We start from the raw sequence: 7,148 nt of genomic DNA, 5'->3' as shown, positions 1-7,148 counted from the left end.
TGTGTTTAGCCGAGGATCACATTTGGGTCAAATTCTGCATCTGGGTACACGTACAGGCACAGTCAGAGCGAGGAGACAGCTCTGCACAGGGGAGATCCGATCAAAACAGAAGAAGGGAGCCTGGCACAGGTTGTGTTTGATTAAGTCTGCATTCAGAGAGGAGTACTGAAGAGAAAGGGAGCTGAGGCACAAAGACACCAGCTTGGCTGCCTTAGATGGAGAAGATCATCATGGGACTAATCAAGCCCACAATAAGCAAAAGTAAACATCCAACAGGATGGGAGCTCATTCTGTCTAAGGCAAATGGTCTTAATATGCTTTTCTCTAATGACTGTGTCCTCTCATGGGGACAGTGGGCGCTTCATCCTTTTGATTTCCACTGCAAATCCATTGTACTGCGTGACCATTAAAACCCTTCCCATCGCCTATGACACACCTCCCCCAACCACTTAAATTGCCAAATGAAAGATAATTGGTGTCTGTGGCAAACTACTTTATTTCTTATTAATAAACTAAGAGTATGCATATAGATGTGTTAATTAGCTCAAGGTGGTGTAAGCACAAAGCTTGCCCACAGCCAGGAGAGGAGGTGGTGGTGGTGATGCGGATTGTCTGTCAGTCAGTCCTGCTCCTTAGAGAGAAAAGAAAAAAGAAGAGTCTGAGGAGATATATTCAAAGCCTTATCTCACATTGCTTTTCTGGCTTTCTTTCTACCTTTCTTTGTACCAGACAGTGGACCACCAAAGAGAGAATAACATTCACCCTCTCTGCCCTGTCCTTCACTCTGTTTCAGCTCCAGTGTGTCACCCATGTGCTCTTGTCATCTAGATATATCTCTTTTTCTTATTCAGCATTGCAGATCAATGCTAGTGAGAAGGTGTCAAACTTGCCATGGTGACCTCAGATGGCTCCTGGTGACAAAGAAAAATGCCTTTAAAAGTCCGCTTACCCTATCAGAGATTTACGACCTACAGCATGAGGGATCAATCAGAAAGCATTGCAAACCCACAAATACTAGTACCAATGGACATGTAACACGTGAGCATTTATTTCCTAAAACTTAAAACATCTATTGCCTGTTTTTTAAGCAGTGAGTGGTATACATTTAGCAGTGACAAAGAGGAAGTGGGTGACATTAAACCTCAATAAAACTGACCATACTCTTTGATGGCATCATCTAAACTAGCCTTAGCCCACCACGAACATGCTCACACACCTACAGCCACGTGTGACTGTGAATACACACACATATGCACACTACTACTACCTCCACATAAGAGCTGCAGGGTGGTGTTGCCATAGGAACCGGGGAAGGTAATGGCCATGTTCTTGAGCTGATGCCGCAGGGGGTGAGGGGCAAAAGTGTGTGTGTGGGGGGGTTCTGTGTGTGTGTAAGTGTGAGGAGGGTTGAAAGTGAGTCAGACTTATAGGCTAATGATAAGCACTTTAACTTCAAATCATCTTTCTGTCATCATCTGATGAACTACGGGGGCAACAACCAGCACACTAATGGGATAATAAAGAAAACAAACAAACAAAACAAATGCAATAAGTTCCAAGCAGCAGTGATGCTATTTGTTTTTAATTCGTTCAACAGAGCATCCAGCTAATGTTGTTAATGCTGTTAGCTTTGAAGCAGAGGGAACTGCTGGGTGTCTCCATGCATGGCCTTCTCCAACCACCCCTGGGGTATGAATAAATGATCGCTAATAGAATGAGCTAACCCTTTGACAAACACTGACGACCATTTCTGTAAATGTGTGAGTGTGAGTGCATGAACATGATTAAATATTACTGAGAGGCGCAAATAATTTAAACATATTTAAGGAGCCTGGTGCTTTTAGGGAATTAGAGTCAGAAAGCTGCAGGGCCTGATTCATATTTGACATACCAGTTTTTTAGGTACACCTGTTCAACTGCTTATTAATGCAAATATCTAATGAGCTAATCACATGGCACTAACTCAGTCTTTTTAGATGCATAGAAATGGTTAAGATGCAATGCCAAAATTCAGAATGAGCATCTAAGTAGGGAAGAAATGTGGTTTAAGTGATTGGTGGTGTCAGACAGGCCGGTCTGAGTATTTAGAAACTGCTACTGGGCTTGCTCAACCACTGGGATACTGCACAACCATCTCAAGGGTTTAAAGAAAACAGTCTGAATAGGGAAAAAAAATCCAGTAAAGGGCAGTTATCTGGGTAAAAAAAAATGCCTCGTTAATGTCAGAGGAGAATGACTAGACTGGTTTTGCACATAGTATACATATACATATACATACAGCATGATCTTTGCAGAAAAATAGGATAGAGCTTGTCAAAAGCAGTTAATTTACAACCCTCAGTGGTTAAAAAAGTTTGGGTTTTTTGTGGGTACAGTAGCTAAATACACAAAATTGGAAAATAAATATCAATCACTATCTGTTTTCTGCTGTCCATATGTAATTTTGAAAATTGTGCATGTGGGAATGGATGAGTCACATACTGCAGACTAGATCTGCTGTGTACAAATAAAGCAGCCTGAACTGGCAATTTATTTACAACTCACTATTCTTATACTGTTATCATGGTTGTTTTTGTTGCGCTTCTTCATGGTTCCAGTTTCACCTGCCTTTGTTATTCTCGTGTCGCCTGTTGCTATTCTCCTATCACATTTGGCCATAGTCCTCGTGTCTCAGTTACTTCCTGTTTGACTTTAAAGGCAAAACTCTTCAAAGTAAAATTTCTAAAGCATGAAGGGATTTTTGAGGGGAAGTGTTTGGTTGCTTCAAACACTTTCCGTCAAAATCAGTCAACGAAAGCATAATGCTTTTGCGTTTTTCTTTGTTAAATTGTCTATTGTTTCCCTTATATCAGCCTCTTGTTTCCTATGCTCCGGTTCTGGCTTGGCCTTCTGTATTACCAGCTTTTGTACCAGCTAATCTGTGTTTATCATTTCTTAATTTTTTAACTTGTCTCTGTGTCTTCTCATTCATTCCCTTCATCATGCCACAAGAAATATCCAACACTGACTGCTTTCTTACTGTCATTAATTTTGACATCATCACAATAACACAGTTTTAAAAAAGATTGTATCAATGTATTGCTCATCCCTTTATGCTGTTGGTGTTTTAATTAAAGTAATAGGGCAATGGATTACAATAAATGCTAGTATTTTTTACACTTTGTCACATTTATTTCTGTTAAAAATGTATCATTTAGAGTAGTTAATGTGAATGGCAGGGCTCCACAGGATAATGCAATAAGAATTATCTTGAGGCCATTTCGCTAACTAAACATAGTTTGTTAGTTTTCTCATCTCTCACTATGTTGTAGATCACCTGCTGCTGTTTGCCTAGCTACCCTCTCCTCCTCCTTCTCTTTCACTGCTTGATGCCTCCCTTTGTGTCACTTTACCCACACAGTGACGAGGGGTGGGTAGGGGTTTTAAAAATAGAGACGATCCACCTAGATTACAGCGTTTTAATTACAGAGCTGGCGATGAAATGGGAGTGTGAAGGCCCCTTCTACTGACAGGGAGTGGGGAGAGTCGAGAAATGAAGGAGAGCTGGAATGCAGGAATGCACAACTATGTGTTAATTAGTGTCGTCTGCCATAATAATAAAAGTTTTCATGGTGTAACTATCTATTAAACATGCATTGTTGGCCTGAGTGTACTAATAAATATGGACTCATGGCCATATCACGGTTATTTCAAATAATGCTAAGCATCACCTGCATGGAGATGGAAGCAAGCTGCTGTATCACACTCAATTTCTGCAAACAGGGGAAAAACTAAAGTGACGACACTTCATATCTAAACACATATTTTACAATCTTTCCCCTCATTGTATCAGGATAATGAAACTGAATACCTAACTGAACCAAATTCCAGGCTATACAGACTTTTGTCCAGAACTGAAAAATATAATCATTTACTTATTCTTATTGCTCTTAGACAGGCTCTATGTAATTTTATGATTATGTTTAGGATCTGTCATAACTTCTCTCTTATTAATAATTTTGACCTCTTACTGTGAATGCCATTTTAAATATAGAGATCCTAGGACTGATGTCTCGTGTGTTCCAGGGGTCTGACTGAAAACTTCAGGTGGAAGCTCTTGCAGTCAGAGCCTCAAAGCTCTGGAAGAAGCTACCTGAAAAAGAAATCAGGTCAACTAAATCGGTGACCTTCTGAAAGTGTCTTTTTAAAAAGCCTCTCCTTATTTCAATTGAGTTTTAAATAATTTAAATGGTCTTTTGTTTCATTTCAAGTTAAACAGGCTTAAGCAATACTCCATTTGTTTATGACACTTTTATAGTAACTGTATTTTTTTTTTTTTTTTACATCTTTTTAAGCAATACACTGACTGGACACTTTAATAGGTACAACTGTTTAACTGCTCTTTAACATAAATAACTAATCAGCTGATCAACTGGCAGCAGCTCAGTGCATATAGGCATGTAGACACTGTCAAACTGACCATCAGAATGGGGAAGAAAGTGATTTTGAATATATTATGTTTGCTGGTACCAGACAGGCTGGTCTGAATATTTCAGAAACTGCTGATCTACTGAAATTTTCTCACATAATCATCCCCGGGGTTTACAGAGAATGGCCTAAAAGAGTAAAAGTATCCAGTGAGTGACAGTTCTCTGGGAGAAAATGCCTTGTGGATGTCAGAGGAGAATGGACAGGCTGCTGTAAGCTGACAGTAACTCAAATAACCACTTGTTAGGTATGCAGAAAAGCATCTCTAAAGAGGAGATACATTACAGCATCAGATCCTGTTAGCTGAAGTTAAAGTTCACTAAGGCTCACCAAAACTGAACAAAAACTGAAAAACGTTGCCTGGTTTGATGAGTCTCAATTTCTGCTCTGACATTTTAAAGGTAGGGTCAGAATTTGGTGTAAACATCATAAAAGCACAGACCTATTATGTTTTTTGATTTGATTTGAGCTATTGCGGATGGTGTAATTGTGTGGAGGATATTTTCTTGACAAACTTTGAGCTATTTAGTGCCAATTAAGTATCATTTAAATGCTACAGCTTAGCTGCTGACAACATCCACCCATTTATGACCACACTGTATTTTCTGATTTCAGTTTCCAACAGGATACATCATGTCACAAAGCTTAAATCAAAGTGTTTTCTTGAACATGGTAATGAGTTTGCTCACATTCACAGCTCTCAGTCCAACAGGCCAAGTTTGGTATGTGGTGTAACAGGAGATTGACATCATGGATGTGCAAACAATCTGCAGCAACTGTGATGCTATCGTGTCAATATATATCTTGACATCTATATCTATCTATATATAAATAGATATACATAGATCAGTGTTGTTCCAAAGCCACAGTTTGACTGATCACTCCCATTGTTTGTGTTGTTTCCAATGACACATAACATCAACACCTATTTGCGACCTGCTGAATGCTCAAAAGCACTCTGAACTTTGCACATGTAAAAGTGATTTAAATCATAAATTTTTTTCTTATTCGGCTATATTTTTTTAAAATAAAGTCTACATCCTTCAAGTTACATTACCAAGAACATCTATACTTAGTTTTTAATATACATGTAAATGGTAGATATTTTTTACTTTGACATTTTCCCCCCTGGCAGTCAAAGTTATGAAAGTCTAAGTTATGATGAAGACTAATCATATCCACTGAGATTCACAAAAACAAGCCCAGAGAGGGTGGATGCTTTTTTCGGTTGGCATTGCAGAGTTTTATTTCTGTGAATTAGTTGCTCTGCTTTTGGTTTCCAAGTGAGCCTAATTACACAACCTGCCTGTTGCATACTGTGGGTCAGTGCAGTGATCACAGACAGAGGGTGTGTGGTATATTCTGTGTGGGTGATTGCATGTGTATATATGTATTTTGTATTTTGGCTCCTTGGCAACCTGCTACATTGGGCTTCCTTACATCAGTAAACGGGTTACAGTTACATAGTGAGGAGCTTATGAGCTCTCACATAGGGATTAGATGGATTTTTTTCAGCTGTAAGATAAGATAAGATAAGATAGAACTTTATTAATCCCTCGGGTGGGTTCCTCTGGGAAATTCGACTTCCAAAAAGCACAGCAACGACCGAAGTTACAGTTACAGAATTGTTATATATATATATATATATATATATACACACACACACACACACACACATATATAAATACAGAGACAAATATAAATAAAATATACAAAGGGGATAAATAGAATAAATAGGAATAAAAAATAAAAATACAAGTGAATTGCACATTTCAAGTATTGAGTCTATTGCACTGTTGACTATTTACAAAAAGTATTGCACAAGGTATTGTACAGTGAGGTGAAGAGGCACTACAGCTTAGTTGTTCCCCCCTCCTTTGTCCTCCTGTTTCCCCTCCCTCTCCCCTCCAGAGAGGAGTTAAACAGTTTGATGGCGTGTGGGACAAAGGAGTTTTTAAGTCTGTTAGTTCTTGTCTTGGGGAGAAGCAACCTGTCACTGAACAGACTCTTCTGATTGTTTATGGCCGTGTGCAGAGGATGCCCAGCATTGTTCATAATGTCCATCAGTTTCTTTAGTGTCCTTTTCTCTGCCACTGTCACCAGAGTGTCCAGCTTCATGCCGACCACAGAGCTAGCCTTCCTGATCAGTTTCTCCAGCCTGGATGAGTCCCTCTTTGCTGTGCTGCTCCCCCAGCACACCACAGCATAGAAAAGATGATCCATGTGCTTTTTAGATGTTGCCTGTAAATTTACTTTACTGTAAATTCCTCTTTACTGTAAATTCCTAAGTTAATTTGTAAATTTTTGTAGTAAATTGTAAATATTGTAAAACTTTTCTTCTGTCATTTAATGGTCGGGCATTGTACAGCTACAAGCATTTCACCCCCATGTCATACTGTGTATGGTTGTGTGTGTGTGACAAATAAAATTTGAATTTGAATTTGAATTTGAATTTGAATTTGAAATGTGCATTATTAGAATTCAATATTTATTACTAAAGCTCTTTATCTGTTTTTGTGCAGTTTAAACCTCAGTTACAAGCCTTGAGTCTTAAGTGTTTATGCAATAATTTCTGCTTGAAGGTCTGATGTTTGAAATGTTCATTGTTTTGGGAACAATAAACCTTCTCTCTCAATAAGTGGCGCCTCAACTCTTGTATAGGTTCATGCTGCATTTTATTC

At 38.7% G+C, this 7,148-nt stretch overlaps 1 long non-coding RNA gene across 1 annotated transcript; it reads right to left on the bottom strand.

Moving 5' to 3' along the window:
- Positions 1–574: 574 nt before the first annotated feature.
- LOC147332968 (uncharacterized) lies at positions 575–1,249 on the bottom strand. The gene is made up of 3 exons (XR_015128945.1): positions 1,157–1,249; positions 715–911; positions 575–631 (listed from the first exon to the last, which is right to left on the bottom strand). It is a non-coding gene; the product is annotated as an uncharacterized LOC147332968 (long non-coding RNA).
- Positions 1,250–7,148: the final 5,899 nt, after the last annotated feature.

This window comes from Aulonocara sp. 'chitande type north' Nkhata Bay, linkage group LG4 (assembly GCF_057382095.1).
Source record: "Aulonocara sp. 'chitande type north' Nkhata Bay isolate Kocher_YH1m ecotype deep benthic linkage group LG4, A_spYH_male_GT1.1, whole genome shotgun sequence".
NCBI classification, from domain to species: domain Eukaryota; kingdom Metazoa; phylum Chordata; class Actinopteri; order Cichliformes; family Cichlidae; genus Aulonocara; species Aulonocara sp. 'chitande type north' Nkhata Bay.
This window is presented reverse-complemented; position numbering and strand designations above follow the sequence as displayed.